Source organism: Mesoplodon mirus (assembly GCF_964341445.2).
Source record: "Mesoplodon mirus genome assembly, chromosome: 11".
NCBI classification, from domain to species: Eukaryota; Metazoa; Chordata; class Mammalia; order Artiodactyla; family Ziphiidae; genus Mesoplodon; species Mesoplodon mirus.
In genome coordinates this window covers 89,802,491-89,824,609 of record NC_138987.1, presented here as the reverse complement: position 1 = coordinate 89,824,609, position 22,119 = coordinate 89,802,491, and positions in this window count along the sequence as shown.

The window sequence follows — 22,119 nt, the reverse complement described above, 5'->3', positions numbered from 1 at the left end:
TTTAATTTTTTTTATCAGAAGAAAAAAGTAAACTTTTAGATCAAAAAATGTTTTGCTATATAATATTATTTATTGTTGTACCAGTGCAGTTGTAAAATATAACTAAATCTTTTGTTTTATGAAGGAAACCACCCATGCAGACCAAAGGGCCAAGGCCCCATGCAAATTGTGATGGTACCTTCTAGATTTAGCCATAACAGTGAAAGTAAATTATTAGGAAGTGAGCAGAAGGCAAAAACTGAGTCTTAGAGCAATGGCTCCTAAGATTTGTTCTCCCCTTGACATACTCACTCACAGGTATGGCCCGTGAGCCCATGAGTGTGCATGGTGGTGTGTGGCATATAGAGTGAGCTCTCTCTAACTAGGTGCTGAGTAATTGGGGTTGGATTCCTGCCAGCAGGACCACTGTAACTGTGTTTTATCCAGATCAAGGTGACACAGCCTGCAGTACATGGATTCTATCAACTGCCTTACTCTCTCCTTAAGGAATCAATTAAAAAGCAATAAAAAAGAGATGTGAATTTAGTTTTCCCAATCCACTTTTCTTTGTTTAGAGCCAGCATTGTCATTTTATTTTGAAACAGAAATATAAAATTACACAAACACAAATATAATGGTTTTAAACACAAGGAATGAGAAGAATGCAGCATTCACTTGAGACTACAAATGCAAAGATTAAATGGTATTTTATCATTTAAGAATGGTAAGGACCTTTTCTTGGTGTATCTGATTAAACACATGATTCTTCAGGTCTCCAAACTGAACTCACTGATGGTAACATAAGGGTGTTATGTTATGTTACTTAAGGTAACATAAGGATATAAAATCTACTCACAAGGCTCTAGGTCCCAACTCTACTAGTGATTTAAGAAGAAAAAGAAAGAACAAATATTATGTGTTATTCATATTTTCTAGGCATTTTTACCATTTTTCTATCTTGGATTCCTCTTATGTCAAACAGCAAAGAATTTCTTTACATTTTATCCTGAGAAGAGGTTGTATTTAAAATTTATCTAAAATTAAGTTGATCACATATTATTCCTGTTTTTTTTTAATTCGTTTCTAAAACTGTGTTCCTTTTGTTCCTGGACACACTTTGCCAAAGGAATGACTGCATTTCTTTCACGCTGCAAATAATAAAGTTGACTGTGTATTTGAGTAGGTTGACAGCTTCACTTAGCAAACTCACCCTAAATTCTGAAAACAAACCTTACTGACAGTTGGCTGACAATGGTTGACAATAATTTCAAGCAGTAACAAAAACAGATTTAAGCTAGTGCACACAACAGGCAAGCATTTTCTTTTTAAATGATATAAAAAGGAAAGCAATTAAAGGAGAAGGAGGCAACATACTCATTAGGTATGGCACAAAGTCTCGGTCTATTGCAGTAAGTTATTTACGAAATCAAGTTATAGTGCACCCTTTGTCCTTACCAGCAGGTGCAGCTATTAAGCAGGAAGCATTCAAGTACACTATGGCCTTGAGGGGAAAAAGGTAAATAGATGGTTTTCTTTCCCTTCCATTACAAATGCCCGGCACCAGTATGATAATTTAATAATTCAATTTCATTTGCCAGGAAAAATTAGCCATTTATTTGAAGCCTTGAAATCGCTGAATTCTGAATGCTTCTGGGTGATTCAAATCTTATCTTGCATACTTACTTATAGGAAATGCCTGTTTTGTCCTCTACTGTCTTTATACTGTTAGGTGTTTGAAAGAAGCTAAAGTAGAGTATATGTTTAAAGGAAGTGGAATCAGCTAAACATTTCTTTTCTAATAAGGTGAGCTATCCAGGCATATGCTAAGCAGCCTTGTTTTACTGAAAACTGACCAGAGTTCACCTCTGGATGAGGTATCGCAATATGAGTGAGTGTTGGACAATGGTCTTGATGTGTCCAGATGGAGAGTAAAGCAGTGAATGTGGAAAGTGTACGGTATGCAGTGTGTGGGGAGAGTTTGTAGAGTGTGGAAAGGAGAAGACTAAGGAAGCAGGCAAGCATATGTTGAAGGAGCAGAGAAGTGAATGAGACGTGGTCGTGAAAGTAGCGGGATGAAATCAGCAATGAGCAACATTTTACAGGCAGAACAATAGAAGGATGAGTCATCAGTACTATCAAATGCTAAGAATTGATCTTCCCCCACATTGAATTTGGCGATTAGAATAGTTTCAGGGAAATTGGGATGGTGTGAAGCCAGATCACAGTGGGTTGAGTGAATGTAAAGGGCAAGGCAAATTGAAAACTTCTTTCAAGTATCTTGGGTATAAGAAGCGAATTAGAACAGTATTTGGGAGAATGAATTTTAGAGGGGGAAATAGGAAATGGAGTTTAAAGGTATAGCACAATTTAAAGATATGAGAAGGGAAGAAAAGAAATACTTTTCCAGGAGGTCTAGGAAGTGATGGGGAAGGTTGACTTCTGAAGCTCAGATAACTGTATTAATTTTGATGGGGAGGCATCTCTCTCTCCGAGACAGCTGGAAAGAGATAAAGATGTGTGTAGACATAGGTAATTGGTCTTTTGCTTAGAGAGGATGGGCAGAGTTTTATCTCGTGTTCTCCATTCTTTCTTCCATGAAATAGGCAAGATCATTTGCTGAGGGTGAGAGGAGCACGGATATGGTAGGTACCTTGAGTTAAGCAGTAAATCTTTGAAACAGAAGTTGATAATTTACAGGCAGCTGGAAACTATGATTCTGTAAGGGCACCTTACACAGTTCTTGTCCGCCCAAGGGGTGAAAGTGGATAATAAAACCAATCCATAACTTATTTGGAGAGATAGAATGATAGAAGAACAAATAAGTGAGGAAATGATGACTCCTCATGAGAAAATGGATGAAGTGGTTAAAGGGGTACAAGTTGTGTGGATACTCAGTGTGCCTTATCGATCTTTATGACTCCAAAGTTTATACACAAGTTTACACAGTATGTGGTAAGTACAAAATAAACGATGGTAGAATCAAGGATATCAAGAAGTGGCTAATGGAAACAAGAGGTATCTGTCTACATGACATTAAAATTAGTAATAATACTACTAATAACCTTACTACCAGTAATAATGATGATAATAGCAAACAGTTGAATGCTTATATGTGCCAAGCACTGTTCTAAGCAATTTACTTACATGTATTACCTCATTTAATCCTCACACATTATATGATGTATGTGTTATTTTTACCACAATTTTACAAGTAAGGTTCAGAGAAGTCAAATAATTTGTGAAAGTCACATAGATGATAAATCGAGAAAGAAGATTCGATTCAGGTAGTCTGATTCCTAAGCTCATGATCTATGGAGGAATGAGAAAACTAGAAAGGTAGGAATGCATGGTTGGAGAAGATGACACAGAGGTTTAATATTGATTTTGGAAATAGTGCTGCAATGAACATTGGAGTGCATGTATCTTTTCAAATTATGGTTTTCTCCAGATATATGCCCAGGAGTGGGATTGCAGGATTATACGGTAGAAAACAACTTATGGGGAAAGTTGTGTGTGTGGGGGGAGGGTTAAATTAGGAGTTTGGGATTAACATATACACACGACTATATTTCAAATAGATAACCAACCAAGGACCTACTGTATAACACAGGGAGCTCTGTTCAATTATCTGAAATAACCTAGGGAAAATAATTTGAAAAAAGAATATATGTATGTATATGTATAACTGAATCACTTTGCTGTACACCTAAAAATAACACAACGTTGTAAATCAACTATACTCCAATATAAAGTAAAAAAAAAAAAAAAAAAAGACGAGGCAACTACAAAGAAAAAGAAAAAAAAGAGATTGATTTTGTAGCTGTGATCTCCCTCCTTCCCTGCTACTTAGTGTTTCCAACACCATGTCTAGTCCACAACAGAGATTTGATAAAATGCTGAGACACAGTATAAGAGCGCTTTGACTAGAAATGCAGTGGGCTGTGCATGTTCCTCTACTAAATCATTTAAAATAGAGAAATGAAGAGGCTTTGAAATATTTTCAACATATACTTTTTTCGGTAACAATGACAAAGCATGAATGTGATAATCAACAATAATCAGGCGATGATGACAGTCCCGGTATATGGTCTTTGTTTCTTAAACATTAAGGTACTTTTTTCAACAAAATATAACATTTTTATTAACAAATATCATCTTTGAAAAAATTACCAAATGGTACTATGTCTTGATTAGAAAAATGTGAATCTCATTCTGGAATTCATATACACTGCTTACCACTTTCCCTTTTAAAAAAATTTATTTTATATTGGAGCATCATTGATTAGCAATGTTGTGTTAGTTTCAGGTGTACAGCAAAGTGATTCAGTTATACATATACATGCATCTACTTTTTTTCAAATTCTTATTCCATTTAGGTTACTACAGAATATTGAGCAGAGTTTCCTGTGCTATACAGTAGGCCCTTGTTGGTTATCTATTTTATTTTTAAATTTTATTTATTTTTATTTTTTTAACATCCAATTAGCCTGGTTGCAGACTCCTCAAAGGTGTAACGTATCAAGTTTTCTGTCATTTTGCTATTTCTTTGGAAGATCAATTTGTTGCAGTATTTTGGTATGCATTCTGATAAATGGTGATCTTCTATTAAAATATGGCATTTTTTCTATTAAAAAAACCCAAACATCTTTATTGGAGTATAATTGCTTTACAATGGTGTGTTAGTTTCTGCTGTATAACAAAGTGAATCAGCTATATGTATACATATATCCCCATATCTCCTCCCTCTTGCATCTCCCTCCCACCCTCCCTATCCCACCCCTCTATGTGGTCACAAAGCACCGAGCTGATCTCCCTGTGCTATGCAGCTGCTTCCACTAGCTATCTATTTTACATTTGGTAGTGTATATATGTCCATGTCACTCTCTCACTTCATCCCAGCTTACCCTTCCCTTCCCCGTGTCCTCAAGTCCATTCTCTACATCTGCATCTTTATTCCTGTCCTGCCCCTAGGTTCTTCAGAACCATTTTTTTCTTTCTTCTTTTTTTTTTTTTTAGATTCCATATATATGTTAGCATATGGTATTTGTTTTTCTCTTTCTGACTCACTTCACTCTGCATGACAGACTCTAAGTCCATCCACCTCACTACAAATAACTCAGTTTCGTTTCTTTTCATGGCTGAGTAATATTCCATTGTATGTATGTGCCACATCTTCTTTATCTGGTTATCTGTTTTAAATATAGCAGTGAGTACGTGTTAATCTCAAACTCCCAATCTATTCCTCCCCCACCCTCCCCCACCCCATAACCATAAATTCATTCTCAAAGTCTGTGAGGCTGTTTCTGTTTTGTAAATATGTTCATTTGTATCATTTTTTTTTAGATTGCACATATAAGCAATATCATAAGATATTTGTCCTTCTCTGTCTGATTTACTTCACTTAGTATGATAATCTCCAGGTCCATCCATGGTCCTGCAAATGGTATTATTTCAATCATTAAGGTATTTTCTTTCAGGTTAGGTCTGGCCTAGATTCTCCACAGTTTTATAAGCTTTACTTGCACTTCTAGGACTTTCAGATTTCTTACAGAGATAATTTGGACCAGCAAGCTACTCCATCTTACCAGCTTATTATAAGGTTGACTTTTATTTAAGAATATAAATTTCTTTTGAAACACTTGCTCTATTTTAGTAGACACACATATTCTGCTTTAATATTATTGAACAAAAAATGAGTGAAATAGTGTGAATAAAAACAAATCAGAGCAATGAGCAAAGTGTTGCTTCATTTGTAAATTATAGCCTGGTTGCCACCCTAACCAGCTTTAAGAATCAAAGTCAACATTTGAAGTTTTAGGTAACTTATGAAATTGAAGAATAGAAAGAATCTACATCAGTTATGCTTACAATGTTATGCTCATCATGTTGCCTATAAATATCATTGGTATTTTCATCAAAGATACTGTTACTTTAATCAACTACAGGCCCTTAACATCTTACACATGTTAAAATTTTTTCTTCTACACAAATTGTCTTCCATTTTAGTAAGCCATTAACTCAAATTGAAATCTGAAAATTTAAGTTTTGAGGGGATTAAATTGCAAAAGATTTCATTAGAATATCTTAACAGGTAAGCAATCAAGCTTCCATCATAACCTTGTGTACTAATTTAGTTTTTCCACAATATTTTCATCATATCTTCAAAACTTAGAAAAACAAAACTGCTTAAAAAACTCAACAAATATGTTCAAATGACAAATCAGTAGATGAAAATTGAAAATGTAATAGATATTTTTCTTTGAATATTAGCTTCCACAGAACAGCAAATAATTTAAATATCAAAGATTCCTAGTCAAATATAAATTTCTATGGGAATGTTTTTGCATACCATATATGGAAAACTTATTGGAGAACAGCAAAATGAAGCAAATAAATGAAAAAGACTAATGTTTTACTTTTCAATACATACAAACATGATTTAGGCAGCACAGTATTTAAGCAATCAGTACTAAGAAATGGCCTAAATGTTTTATTTCAAACTATAAAATAATTATAACTTGATATTATAATATTGTATTTGATCATGTTCTCTGAAGAATAGAGGGGGAAAGAATTGCAGATACTGGGATAACCTTGAAAATAAGAATCCACACAAAGGGAGGGGATATCTGTATGCATATGGCTGATTCATTTTGTTGTACAGTGGAGGCTAACACAACATTGTAAAGCAACAATACTCCAATAAAAATTAATAATAATAAAAAAGAATCCACACATACATTTAAAGTCTAAAAAAATCAGATGACACTTATCTTCTCTTTACTATCAGTACTTCATTTCTGTTTAGCATTCATGGGAACCTATTTCTGGCAAGTTTCCAAATAATTTTTTAAAATTAAATTTTAAAAGGGTTTTTTTTTTTATTATAGAAATGATGCAGGAGTATTTTAGAAAAATCAGAAAACATTTTAAGTAAGATAAAACAATTACCCAAGTCTTTCCCAGATAGGACTACATTTTAAAATATTTTCTCAATATAATTTCAAAATTTGCTTTTGTTATGGCATTATTGTTTTTGGCTTGTAGTTGTTTTTGTTTTTATTTTATGCCTTTATTTTCTGAAAATCGTGTTACCTATGTAGGAAGAGATTGTAACGCAGAAAAAAAAAACAATATTAGGGCCCCTTAGAGGCCTAAACTAGGCAAAGCATAAAACGTTAGGGAAGGAAAAAGAAGGAAAGGGATCTTCATTTGGATAGACTAGGTTTATTTTAACTTCAGCTCCACATACGTTTGTTTAGCGATGTCAGGGTGAGGGGTTCTGCTCCATGTACTCACTCCCAGACCCAGGATGCCAGAGGCTCAACCTTCCAAACACTGCCAGACTCCATGGCAGGCAAGAAGGAACCTGGGAATTCCACATAAAATGTTCACTGCCTGAGGTGGAAAGTGACCGGCATCACAGCTGCCCTGTCTTTTCTGGAAGTTAGTCACGCGGTCTTCCCCAGTGGCAAAGGGGCTGAGAAACATACGGGAGAAAATAGAATATTTGGTGGGAATCACATTCTCTAACAGAAATGGAGAATCAAAATGGAGAGATTATGTTTGTGTGCATATGTAAGAGTTCAATTTAAGTTCTGCTTTAGAAGATTTTTCCAATTGCTCTGATGTCTCAACCTCTTTTTTGGAATTCTGATCACATTTACTATCTTAATGCAATTAAAAAATATATGTACATAATTATATGTTGTCTTGAACTTTTATTTAACTGTTTCATTTGTTTTCCTCCACAGATTTACATGCACAGAATAGTGTTAGGAAACACTTATTCCATGAATATTGGTCTATGACTTAAGAGTTGTCCTTAGGAGAAGCTGAGGATTGCTGAAGTATGAGCTATATTTAATATATTAATAGTGCGTCTTGACAAAAACGGTATCTTATATTTTTGCCTCTACTTTGATGGAACCACATCACTCATCTGCTCACATTCAGTGGCTTCCCATTCCTACAGGATAAAATCCAAGCACCTAACATTACAAAATTCCCCAACACCTGTCCCTTACTTAAATACATGTCCTGTCTCATCTCTATTCACTCCCTTAACTGACATTTTATGCACTCAAAGCACTTTTAGTTTCCTCAATACACCACACTCCTTTTTCTTTCAGTATTTTTGCTTAAACAGTCTTTGCATGGATCATCTTTCTAAATGCTAATCTTTTTCCAGAACACACCAACATTTCCTGATGAAATCTTAGTCATTGCCCCACACTCAGCTCAGATACCATCTTTTCCTAGCCTGGGCAAGTTGGTATAACTTCCTGCCTATTTATTCAACTAATAACTGGTACATATCTCCATCCTTAGACTTCTAGGTCATAATAAACTCATATGATTGTCCCCTCCACCAGATGGTGAGTTTTCCTAGGCCCGGGACTAGGTCTAACTCATCTTTGGGCCCTAGTGCCTACCATGGTAATTAATTAATTAATTAATTATTAAAATATTTATTTATTTATTTTGGTTGTGTTGGGTCTTCGTTTCTGTGTGAGGGCTTTCTCTAACTGTGGCGAGCGGGGGCCACTCTTCATCGCGGTGCGTGGGCCTCTCACTGTCACGGCCTCTCTTGTTGTGGAGCACAGGCTCCAGACGCACAGGCTCAGTAGTTGTGGTTCACGGGCCCAGTTGCTCCACGGCATGTGGGATCTTCCCGGACCAGGGCTCAAACCCATGTCCCCTGCATCGGCAGGCAGATTCTCAACCACTGTGCCAACAGGGAAGCCCTTAATTTATTTTTTTGAAAGTTGAAAAATTGGAACCAATTGTTGGAATACCTTGATAGTCTTTTCCTTTTTCTTTTCCATATTCCCTGAAGGACACTCTTCAAAATCTTGTCTCTGTCTGCTTTTTTTATTTTTTTTTTTTTTGCGGTACGCGGGCCTCTCACTGTTGTGGCCTCTCCCGTTGCGGAGCACAGGCTCCAGACGCACAGGCTCAGTGGCCATGGCTCATGGGCCCAGCCGCTCCACGGCATGTGGGATCTTCCCGGACCAGGGCACGAACCCGTGTCTCCTGCATCGGCAGGCGGACTCTCAACCACTGCACCATCAGGGAAGCCCTGCTTTGTTTATTTTAATTCCATATGGGCTCTTTTAAAGTTGGAAGCTATAGACAACATTAATTCAGAATGATTTTTAAGTAGGAGGAGATTTTATACCATGTTTCAAGGGTTGCTTTCTGCACCCTGGTACAAGAGGTCAGTTAACTTTAAAGTGAATCTCAGGCAGACACATTCTGCTCCTTCTCGCCCTAGTAGGCCTTTCGAACTATTATGGCTTTCCAAGAGCCAAAAGTGTAGATTCTATGAAAAATGAATTATTAATGTCTGATTTTCACAGCAATAGAATATCTTTATCCAAAGAGTAGCATTTCTTCCATACTTTCAGACATTCTTTCCTAATATAAAAATCCTGACCCTTTAGTAAGGTGTCTTTTTGAATCACAGATTTGCTGACTTTAATAAACACACTGTCGTTACTTTTAATCAGCACACAGAAGTTCTGCTTGGAAAGTTTATGGTCAGATTATAATCAAAACTGTATGTGAGTAGTGATGAATAAATATACAAATAAGACTGAACGTTTCCTATGTAGCAAATCTAGTTTCCAGATAAATTCAAATGTAAGCTTTTTTTTTTTATCCTTAAAAAGGCTCTCTCTGTGTAAGTGTAAATCTCTACTTGGCAAAGGGGAGACATGTACAGTAAGAGAGCATGCCAAGTTTTGTGTCTTCTTCAATCTTATATTGCCATCCTCAAACCACTAATGAATACCGTTATACTATTTGGTGTCTGTTTGCATAGCACACAGATAATTTATCTCAGATATAGTTGAAAACATCTCTTTACCAGTGATTTGGCATTTAAAAATTGAACCATTACAAATTTTAAACATTAAATTAGTTTTAAATTGTTAACTAACATTTGTAAATGAATTTCAAGGCTGTCAGTTATATGGTCATCCTTTTTTTTTTTTAATATGGTCATCTTTAAAAGATAATCGGTTTTCATTTGCTTGCTATTCTAATTGTTATTTATCGAAATCATGAGGAGCTTTTGTTCCTTGTTCCAGTCATCCCAGTCACTTACATGAACTCAAGGTAGGCTATTTACAGTTTCCAAACATCCAGAGGGCAATTTAGCATTTGTCCAGGGGTGGATTTTTTTCTGTAAATTTAGTCACTGTATGCATAGGACAATTTGCTTATTTTTTGAATTGGTAAATGCACTGCCATAAGTCTCCAGCCTAATCTTTCTGTAATGGCTGAGCTTCATGGTAATTCACCAGACTGCCTTTTTGAAGGTCATGTGTCAAGCCAGAAAGGAAGAAAATGATTATTCAAGCTTATCAGATAATCAAAAGCCAAATACAGTGCCTCATTCTAACAAAAGTTATTGCAATTCTGAAGATTATTTGAAGCATGGCATTTCTTAAAAAAAAAAAAATAACAAAAAAAAACCTCCACTAGAATGGATTTCCTGTGTTTGTTCTAAAAGGGAAGACATCTAAATGACACCTCCTGATGCCAAAAGAGAAGCCCATGAGGCTGCTTCAATGCCAGAGACACTCAGTGCAATGGAGACTGTTTCAATGAGTATGACTCATCACATGGAGCTTCACAAGAGCTCCTCTAAGGTCCAGAGCATTGGAAGATTTCTTCTTGTTGCTATTTTCCAGGCTGAAATGAGCTGCATCGTTTCTGGGAGGCTTCAGGGCACCCAACACTAATCAATTATCTTTATCTTTACTCATGGTTTTCCAAATTGAATCTTCCTTTCTACCTGGTCAGAATGTATGCAATAACTTTAGAGGAGAACCACTCTCCAAAAGTCATTTATCAATATAAATCAAAATACACTGTTTTCACAATGAAGTATTAGGCATTCTGAGAATATATATAAATTTTAAACCATGGCCTTTGACCTCAAATGACTGCTTTCTATCTAGTTAGAGATATATGACATAAAAAACATGAATGTTCCCTAAGAAAGGAAGAGACCAGATTGATCTTCATTCTTCTCTTCCTATATTAACATGAGCTAATTTATTAAAATTAGCCACATCTTCTCTGACATTTTCACACTCAAACTACTTCATGCTTTCTGCATGGCAGTCAGAATAGTGGATGATTTCATGTATACATTTTCAAACAGAATGAGGTAGGAATAATTATCTCCTTATAGATGAGATAAAGAAAGCTCACTATATGGAGATAATTTAGCCACCATCACCCAGCTAGTTCACTGATGAGTCCTGATTCTAGCACACATCTTCTCAGAGAGTCTAAAGAGATGGGGCCAGAGCAGGTGGGTGACACTCAGGGAGGGGATGATAGCAATGATGAGAGATAGGTGATAAGGGTGGGAGAAGTGGGATAACACTCAGGGAACATGCCAAATGGGAGAGACTGGGGATGAAGGCAGCCAGCAGCATGTAAGTCTGTCCCAGTGGTATGCACACACTGCCCTTGGGAAACTTCCAAATCCCTCACTACCTATGTGACTGAGTTCTGTTATTTCAAGTACCAGCAACACTAGGCAGCAACACAGAAGTGAATGAGTCCAGGATTTGCAGTCAGATAGAACTTGATGCAAACTCTTGCTTCCTCAATTACTACATATGTGTCATTAACCAAGTTAATAATTTCACTGAGTTCTAGTTTTTTATTTTATAAAAATTATATGATATTTACCTCTCTGTGATTTAATTTAAAATAGAAAGCACTTAGCACTGTTTGTTACCTACTAAGTACTCAATAAAGGCTAGTTTTCTTTCTTCTTTCTTCTGTTCACTCTCCTTCCTTCTCCTTCCTGCCAACCAACTAAACCTTTCTGCTCACTTTTTATTCAGGATCTTCCATCTGACAGAGTCACCTGTATATGATTCCTCCCAAATTATGAATGCAAATAAAATGTCATCTAGCAGTCTTCACTTTTTAGTTACACCAAATAAATAAAGCTTAACACAAAGTGTTATGGAATTACAAATAACAGACTTGGGGTTAAGGTCCTCATGGGTAGCACTGTGGAATTGGAAGCTCCACACATCCCAAATCTGTTCCTCCTCTTTTGTTCCATCTCTTGACAAATGGTATCATTATTCACCCAATTGCACAAAACAAGACCTTGTTTTGCACTAGTCTTTTCCCCTCCGCAGCATTAGACACTCTTGACTATGGAATCCTTCTGGAAACATCCTCCACTCTGATTTCCTTGAGAGCATACTCTCAAGGATTTCAACCTCCACCCTTGCACTGGCCCCTCCTTCAACCCTCCTCCAGTATTCTACAGATCAATATAGAAATGCTTTGAGACTCAGTTCTGGTCTCACTTCTCTATTCCTATCCTGTGATTGGTTCAGCCCTTTTATTTTATTTTTTTTTTGAATTTTTGAATTTTATTTATTTATTTATACAGCAGGTTCCTATTAGTCATCCATTTTATACACATAAGTGTATACATGTCAATTCCAATCGCCCAATTCATCACACCACCACCTCCATCCCCGCCAATTTCCCACCATGGTGTCCATACGTTTTTTCTCTACTTCTGTGTCTCAATTTATGCCCTGCAAACCAGTTCATCTGTACCATTTTCTAGGTTCCATATATATGCATTAATATATGATATTTGTTTTTCTCCTTCTGGCTTACTTCACTCTGTATGAGAGTCTCTAGATGCATCCACATCTCTATAAATGACCCAATTTCGTTCCTTTTTATGGCTGAGTAATATTCCATTGTATATATGTACCACTTCTTCTTTATCCATTCTTCAGTCAATGGGCATTTAGGTTGCTTCCATAACCTGGTTATTGTAAATACTGCTGCAGTGAACACTGGGGTGCATGTGTCTTTTTGAATTATGGTTTTCTCTGGGTATATGTCAAGTAGTGTGATTGCTGGGTCATATGGTAATTCTATTTTTAGTTTTTTAAGGAACCTCCATACTGTTCTCCATAGTGGCTGTATCAATTTACTTTCCCACCAAAAGTGCAAGAGGGTTCCTTTTCTTCACACCCTCTCCAGCATGTGTTGTAGATTTTTTAATGATGCCCATTCTAACTGGTGTGAGGTGATACCTCATTGTAGTTTTGATTTGCATTTCTCTAATAATTAGTGATGTTGAGCAGCTTTTCATGTGCCTCTTGGCCATCTGTATGTCTTCTTTGTAGAAATGTCTATTTAGGTCTTCTGCCCATTTTTGGATTGGGTTGTTTGTTTTTTTTTAATATTGAGCTGCATGAGCCGTTTATATATTTTGGAGATTAATCTTTTGTCCAACGATTTGTTTGCAAATATTTTCTCCCATTCTAAGGGTTGTCTTTTCGTCTTGTTTATGGTTTCCTTTGCTGTGAAAAAGCTTTTAAGTTTCATTAGGTCCCATTTGTTTATTTTTGTTTTTATTTTCATTACTCTAGGAGGTGGATCAAAAAAGATCTAGTTGTGACTTATGTCAAAGAGTGTTCTTCCTATGTTTTCCTCTAAGACTTTTATAGTGTCCAGTCTTACATTTAGGTTTCTAATCTGTTTTGAGTTTATTTTTGTGTATGGTGCTAGGGAGTGTTCTAATTTCATTCTTTTACATATAGCTGTCCAGTTTTCCCAGCATGACTTATTGAAGAGACTGTCTTTTCTCCAATGTATATCCTTGCCACCTTTGTCATAGATTAGTTGAACATAAGTGTGTGGGTTTCTCTCAGGGCTTTCTATCCTGTTCCACTGAACTATATTTCTGCTTTTGTACCAGGACCATATTGTCTTTATTACTGTAGCTTTGTAGTATAGTCTGAAGTAAGGGAGTCTGATTCCTCCAGCTCCATTTTTTTTCCCCTCAAGACTGCTTTGACTATTTGGGGGCTTTTGTATCTCCATACAAATTTTAAGATTTTTTGTTCTAGTTCTGTAAAAAATGCCATTGGTAAGTTCATAGGGATTGCATTGAATCTGTAGATGGCTTTGGGTAGTATAGTCATTTTCACAATATTGATTCTTCTAATCCAAGAACATGGTATATCTCTCCATCTGTTGGTATCATCTTTAATTTCTTTCATCAGTGTCTTATAGTTTTCTGAATAGAGGTCTTTTGTCTCCCTAGGTAGGTTTATTCCTAGGTATTTTATTCTCTTTTGCTGCAATAGTAAATGGGAGTGTTTCCTTAATTTCTCTTTCAGATTTTTCATCATTAGTGTATAGGAATGCAAGAGATTTCTGGGCATTAATTTTGTACCCTGAAACTTTACCAAATTCATTGATTAGCTCTAGTAGTTTTCTGGTGGCATCTTTAGGATTCTCTATGTATAGTATCATGTCATCTGCAAACAGTGACAGTTTTACTTCTTCTTTTCCAATTTGTATTCCTTTATTTTCTTTTTCTTCTCTGACTGCTGTGGATAGGACTTCTAAAACTATGTTGAATAATAGTTGTGAGAGTGGACATCCTTGTCTTGTTCCTGATCTTAGTGGAAGTGCTTTCAGTTTTTCACCATTGAGAATGATGTTTGCTGTGAGTTTGTCATATATGGCCTTTGTTATGTTGAAGTAAGTTCCCTCTATGCCCACATTCTGGAGAGTTTTTATCATTAATCGGTGTTGAATTTTGTCAAAAGATTTTTCTATATCTATTGACATGATCATATGGTTTTTATTCTTCAATTTGTTAATATGGTGTATCACACTGATTGATTTGAAGAATTCTTGCATCTCTGGGATAAATCCCACTTGATCATGCTGCATGATCCTTTTAATGTGTTGTTGGATTCTGTTTGCTAGTATTTTGTGGAGGATTTTTGCATCTATATTCATCAGTGATATTGGTCTGTAATTTTCTTTTTTGGAGTATCTTTGTCTGGTTTTGGTATCAGCGTGATGGTGGCCTCATAGAATGAGTTTGGGAGTGTTCTTTCCTCTGCAGTTTTTTGGAAGAGTTTGAGAAGGATGGGTGTTAGCTCTTCTCTAAATGTTTGATAGAATTCACCTGTGAAGCTATCTGGTCCTGGACTTTTCTTTGTTCGAAGATTTTTAATCACAGTTTCAGTTTCATTACTTGTGATTGGTCTATTCATATTTTCTATTTCTTCCTGGTTCAGTCTTGGAAGGTTATATGTACCTTTCTAAGTATTTGTCTATTTCTTCCAGGTTGTCCATTTTATTGGCATAGAGTTGCTTGTAGTAGTCTCTTAGAATGCTTTGTATTTCTGTGGTGTCTGTTGTAACTTCTCCTTTTTCATTTGTAATTTTATTGATTTGAGTCCTCTCCCTCTTTTTCTTGATGAGTCTGGCTAATGGTTTATCAATGTTGTTTATCTTCTGAAAGAACTAGCTTTTAGTTTTATTGATTCTTGCTATTGTTTTCTTTGTTCCTATTTCATTTATTTCTGCTCTGATTTTTATGAGTTCTTTCCTCCTGCTAACTTTGGGTTTTGTTTTTTTCTTCTTTCTCTAGTTCCTTTAGGTGTAAAGTTAGGTTGTTTATTTGAGATTTTTCTTGTTTCTTGAGGTAGGCTTGTATAGCTATAAACTTCCATCTTAGAACTGCTTTTGCTGCATCCCATACATTTTGGGTTGTCGTGTTTTCACTGTCATTTGTCTCTAGGTATTTTTTGATTTCCTCTTTGATTTATTCAGTGATCTCTTGGCTATTTATAACGTATTGTTTAGCCTCCATGTGTTTGTGTTTTTTATGATTTTTTCCTTGTAATTTATTTCTAATCTCATCACATTGTGGTCAGAAAAGATGCTTGTTTTGATTTCAATTTTCCTAAATTTATTGAGGCTTGATTTGTGACCCAATATGTGATCTATACTGGAGAATGTTCCTGCACACTTGAGAAGAAATTGTAATCTGCTGTTTTTGGATGGAATGTCTTTAAATATCAATTAAATCTATCAGGTGTATTGTGTCATTTAAAGCTTGTTTCCTTATTTATTTTCACTTTGGATGATCTGTCCATTGGTGTAAGTGAGGTGTTAAAGTCCCCCACTATTATTGTGTTACTGTCAATTTCCTATTTTATAGCTGTTAGCAGTTGCCTTATGTATTGAGGTGCTCCTATGTTGGGTGCATATATATTTATAATTGTTATATCTTCTTCTTGGATTGATCCCTTGATCATTATGTAGTGTCCTTCCCTGTCTCTTGTAACATTCTGAATTTTAAAGTCTATTTTATCTGATATGAGTATTGCTACTCCAGCTTTCTTTTGATTTCCATTTGCATGGAATATCTTTTTCCATTGCCTCACTTTCAGTCTGTATGTGTCCCTAGGTCTGAAGTGGGTCTCTTGTAGACAGCATATATATGGGACTTCTTTTTGTATCCATTCAGCAAGCCTGTGTCTTTTGATTGGAGCATTTAGTCCATTCATGTTTAAGGTAATTATTGATATGAATGTTCCTATTACCATTTTCTTAATTGTTTTGGATTTGTTTTTGTAGGTCCTTTTCTTCTGTGTTTCCCACTTAGAGAAATTCCTTTAGCGTTTCTTGTTGAGCTGGTTTGGTGGTGCTGAATTGTCTTAGCTTTTACTTGTCTATAAAGCTTTTGATTTCTCCATCGAATCTGAATGAGATCCTTGCTGGGTAGAGTAATCTTGGTTGCAGGTTCTTCCTTTTCATCACTTTAAGTATGTCATGCCACTCCTTTCTGGCTTGTAGAGTTTCTGCTGAGAAATCAGCTGTTAACCTTATGGGAGTTCCATTGTATGTTATTTGTCATTCTTCCCTTGCTGCTTTCAATAATTTTTCTTTGTCTTTAATGTTTGCCAATTTGATTACTATGTGTCTTGGCGTGTTTCTCTTTGGGTTTATCCTGTATGGTACTCTCTGCGATTCCTGGACTTGGGTGGGTATTTCCTTTCCCATGTTAGGGAAGTTTTTGACTATAATCTCTTCAAATATTTTCTTCGGTCATTTTTCTCTCTCTTCTCCTTCTGGGACCCCTAAAATGTGAACGTTGTTGCATTTAATGTTGTCCCAGAGGTCTCTTAGGCTGTCTTCATTTCTTTTCATTCTTTTTTCTTTATTCTGTTCCACAGCAGTGGATTCCAGCATTCGGTCTTCCAGGTCACTTATCCGTTCTTCTGCCTTAGTTATTCTTCTATTGATTCCTTCTATTGTAGTTTTCATTTCAGCTATTGTATTGTTCATCACTGTTTGTTCTTTAATTCTTCTAGGTCTTTATTAAACATTTCTTACATCTTCTCCATCTTTGCCTCCAGTCTTTTTCTGAGGTCCTGGATCATCTTCACTATCATTATTCTGAATTGTTTTCCTGGAAAGTTGCCTATCTCCACTTCATTTAGTTGTTTTTCTGGGGTTTATCTTGTTCCTTCATCTGGTACATAGCCCTCTGCCTTTTTATGTTGTCTATCTTTCTGTGAATGTGGTTTCTGTTCCACAAGCTTCAGGATTGTAGTTCGTCTTGCTTCTGCTGTCTGCCCTCTGGTGGATGAGGCTATGTAAGAGGCTTGTGCAAGTTTTCTGATGGGAGGGACTGGTGGTGGGTAGAGCTGGCTGTTGCTGTGGTGGGCAGAGCTCAGTAAAACTTTAATCCGCTTGACTGCTGATCCGTGGGTCTGGATTCCCTCCCTGTTGGGTGTTTGGTCTGAGGCAACCCAACATTGGAGGCTCCCCAGCCTCTTTGATTGGGCTAATGGTGGACTCTGGGAAGGCTCACGCCATGGAGTACTTCCCAGGACTTCTGCTGCCAGTGTCCTTGTCCTCACGGTGAGACAGAGCTACACCCTGCCTCTGAAGTAGACCCTCAACACTAGCAGGTAGGTCTGGTTCAATCTCCCCTGGGGTCACTGCTCCTTCCCCTGGGTCCTGATGAGCACACTACTTTGTGTGTACCTCCAAGAGTGGAGTCTCTGTTTCCCCTAGTCCTATCAAAGTCCTGCAATCAAATCCCACTAGCCTTCAAAGTCTGACTCTCTAGGAATTCCTCCTCCCGTTGCCTGACCCCCAGGTTCAGAAGCCTGACGTGAGGCTCAGAATTTTCACTCCAGTTGGTGGACGTCTGTGGTATAAGTGTTCTCCAGTTTGTGAGTCACGCACCCAGCAGTTATGGCATTTGATTTTATTGTGACTGCGCCCCTCCTACCATCCCATCGTGGCTTCTCCTTTGTATTTGGATGTGGGGTATCTTTTTTGGTGAGTTCCAGTGTCTTCCTTTCAATGACTGTTCCGCAGTTAGTTGTGATTCTGGTGTTCTCACAAGAGGGAGTGAGAGCACGTCCTTCTATTCTGCCATCTTGAACCAATCTCTCATTCAGCCCTGTGGCTTCAAGTATTCTGTTTTTTGATGACTCCCTGATCTCTACCTCTAGGCCACAACTCTCCTCTCTGCTCCACACTCAAATAACCAACTTCCTACCTATCTTCCACAGATGATGTCTGTTGGGAATTTCAAACTACATGACCCAAATAGAACTTTGAATCTTGCTTTACTGGTTCCCTCTCTAGTCTTTGCCTTCTCAATAAATGGCGAAACCTAATTCTGCTTAATTCCTTTTTTCCTTCACACCTTAGAGCTTCACACCATTTTAATACTAACATATATCTGGGATCTTTTGACTTCATCTCTGCCACCACCACCTTCATCCCTTTCCTGGTCTCCTGCAAGAGCTTTCTAACTTGGCTCTCTGCTTCTGCTACTGCTCCCTTCCAAAGCAGTCTATCCACAGATATCAGAGTAATCTTTTAAAAAGGTAAATTAATGATGTCATTTTTTTTTTTTTTTTGCTGCAATAGCTCTGCTGCTATAAAAACTTCAAAGTCCTTACCGTGGCTTATAAAACTAGAAAGATTTACCCCACTACTTCCACCTTGATCTTTTAACATCATCTTACATTACTTTCCCCCTTGCTCACTATGTTCTAGTCTCCCCAGCCACCTTTCTGTGCGTCAGTTATATCAGTTTCTTTCCCCCTTTAGGATCTTAGAAATCTGCTCTGAACACTCTTCCTCTGTCTCATTGCATGGGTATTTCCTCCCCATTCTTCAGATCTCAGCTCCATCATCTCCTCTGAGGATTTGTACTTGAGTTTATAAAGTAGCCTCTTTCCAAGTGATTCTTGTTTACAATATCCTTTTAGTTTCCCTCCTGGCATCAATTTAAATGATTCAGCTATCTTTTTTGTTGTTGTTATTTCTTTTTATTAATTTATTGTTTTCTTTCTGCTCCCTTCTCCTCCACTGTCCTCTTCCCCAACTAGAATAGAAGCTCCAGAAGGCAAGGACCATATCCGTATTTTCATCATTGTATGTCAAGCCTCAGCATACAATCTGGCCTCAGTATTTAAGCACTCCTATTTCAGCACTCAGTAAATATTTGTTGAATGAATAAATGAACATAAGAATGAGTCATTGCATCTTCCTTATCCCTAGATCTAATACATCTTCAAGGAACCATCCTATTTTGTTACCCCTTAAATCATTGTTCATCCCCATTTTTCACTGCCTATATTCAGGATACCATTATCTCTTGCCAGAATCATTGTAATTTATTACCAGAACCAGGATTCTTATGAATTATTGTGATTTAGGGGCATCTTCAAGTAACTTAAAATAAGAAAAAGACCAGTCTGACATGGATTAACTTGATTGATTTTAGTATCTTCATGCAGCTGAGATGACACATGTGAGACAGGTAATCTGATGTATTAGGCCTACCTCAAAGGAGTTAGTTTCTTCAAAGCCTAAGTGAGCCACAAGAAATTAGCAATTTCAAAAACTGTGACATAAATCACCTTGTCCTGGAAACATGTGACTTTTATAGGAATAGACTCTTATCTCCTGCTGTGAGCTCTTGGGATTTTGTGATACTCTACCACTGGACTTTCCTAGACATATTGGTATTTATGCATCTTTCCAGTGTCCAGCAGCAAACAAATACTTAGAAAAACATGGATTTTATGTATCATTTTGAAGACAGCTGAAAAGAATTCTAGGACCAAGTGAATAAAGGTATGGGGAGGCTATGCTTAACAGGTTGAAAACAGAGTGGAAGGCCATTACAGTCTTATAGTAGGGGAATGCTAGACTCTGTGGTTTAGGGAAAGTTGCAAATAATCTTCTAAATCCTCCTAAAATTACTCTGAATTATATTATTCCAGCTGGTCTTCGTGCATTCAGTCTTGTTTCTCTCCAGTTCTTTCTTCACACTTCCACTAGAGTAATCTATCAAAAATTTGTCACTTTAAAAGTATTTCATGAGGCTTCCCTGGTGGCTCAGTGGGTAAGAATCCGCCTGCCAATGCAGGGGACATGGGTTTGAGCTCTGGTCAGGGAAGATCCCACATGCTGTGGAGCAACCAAGCCCGTGCACCACAACTACTGAGGTTGTGCTCTAGAGGCCGAGAGACACAACTACTGAGCCCATGTGCCACAACTACTGAAGCCCATGTTCCCATAGCCTGTGCTCTGCAACTGCAACAAAAGAAGACACCGCAATGAGAAGCCCATGCACGGCAATGAAGAGTAGCCCTTGCTCACCACAACTAGAGAAAGCTCCCACACAGCAATGAAGACACAATGTAGCCAAAAATAAATAAATAAAATAAATAAATTTTTTTAAAAGTTTTTTTAAAAAGTATTTCATGATGCCTCATTACTGTTAGGATAAATACCTTAGTTGCCATAAAAGCTCTTCAAGGTTTGGCCCTTTTACTCCTCCAGCTGGCTCTTAGCAATGCAGCTCTTATACACACTTGAGTCATAGTCTGTAGTACCAGGGACTTATACACCATATCCTTAATGCTTCACTGTGCCTGGTGCATATTTTACTCTCATTAAATAGTTGTTGAATGAACCACATGTATTCAGATATCCTACTCGCATCAGTGCTTGCCTTTCTTGCTTATCTCTAATTACCATCAAGGATGGTATTGTATCTTTTATCCCAGCAATCAACCCAAAGAATATGAAGAATGATCTATAGCATAGATTGTCTAGTGAAGGATTTAACTGTTGACTATTTTTGATAATTACTTTTGAGCCACCTATATTGTTTGTTTTATTTTTTTGCTTCTCTTTCTCAAAACTAGTTTTGTGGTCATCTACTCAAAATAATTGCTGATAAAGGAAATTACAGCTGGCTTTCTGTATCCGTGGGTTCTGCATCCATGGGTTATGGTCTGCAGATTCAACCAATTGCAGATCAAAAAAAAATCCAGGAAGTTCTAAAACACAAAACTTGAATTTCCCACATGCCAGCAACTATTTACAAAGCATTACATTGTATTTACAACTATTTACATAGTATTTACATTTTATTAGGCACTATACGTAATCTATAGATGATTTAAAGGATACAGGAGGATGTGCATAGGTTATATGCAAATACTACACCATTTTTACATAAGGGACTTGAGCGTCAGCAGATTTTGGTACCTGTGAGGATCTTGGAACCAATCCCCCATGGATACTGAGGGACCACTGTATCAAGAAATCAATCATTTCTCTTGATATTTGAAATGATTTTATCAAACAAAATGAGTTAATAATTGAACATAATGTAAGCAAGCCTAGTTATAAAGAACACTGCAGTGATTCCTCACTCTGTAGGTACTTAGAAAATGTTAAATAACTTGAAAGAATATTGGAAGAATGTTGCTTCCCCCATGTTCTTAAACATAAATTGAAGACATTTCATTTTCCTGGGAGCTGAACTTCTTTTTCATAGTACAAATACCTATTCCTTTAATTAAATAACTAAAAGTTAAAGCACATCTCTCATTTCTTATTAAAATTAATGACTTATTTCCCCCCTTCCCTCACCTATTTTTGGATGTAGATACTCAGAAACTGTTTATATTGTTTATAATGTACCTCAAGCCAATGAATACAGATCATAGAGCTCCACTGGTTATGTGTTGAGTACTGGAGAAATGCATGGATTAATTTATGCCCTATTAAATCTCAGTTGTTTATTAGGACAGTTAAAACTAATAATGATAACTAAATACTAATGTAATAATAGTTATTACAAAAGAAAATTGATAAGACAAGCTAAGTCATTGATTGTACAGTAAAGTGTCAGTGTGATTAATGAAATTCTCTGTTTACTATTTCCCCAGTTGTATTTATCATGTTTATATCAACATTACATATAATACA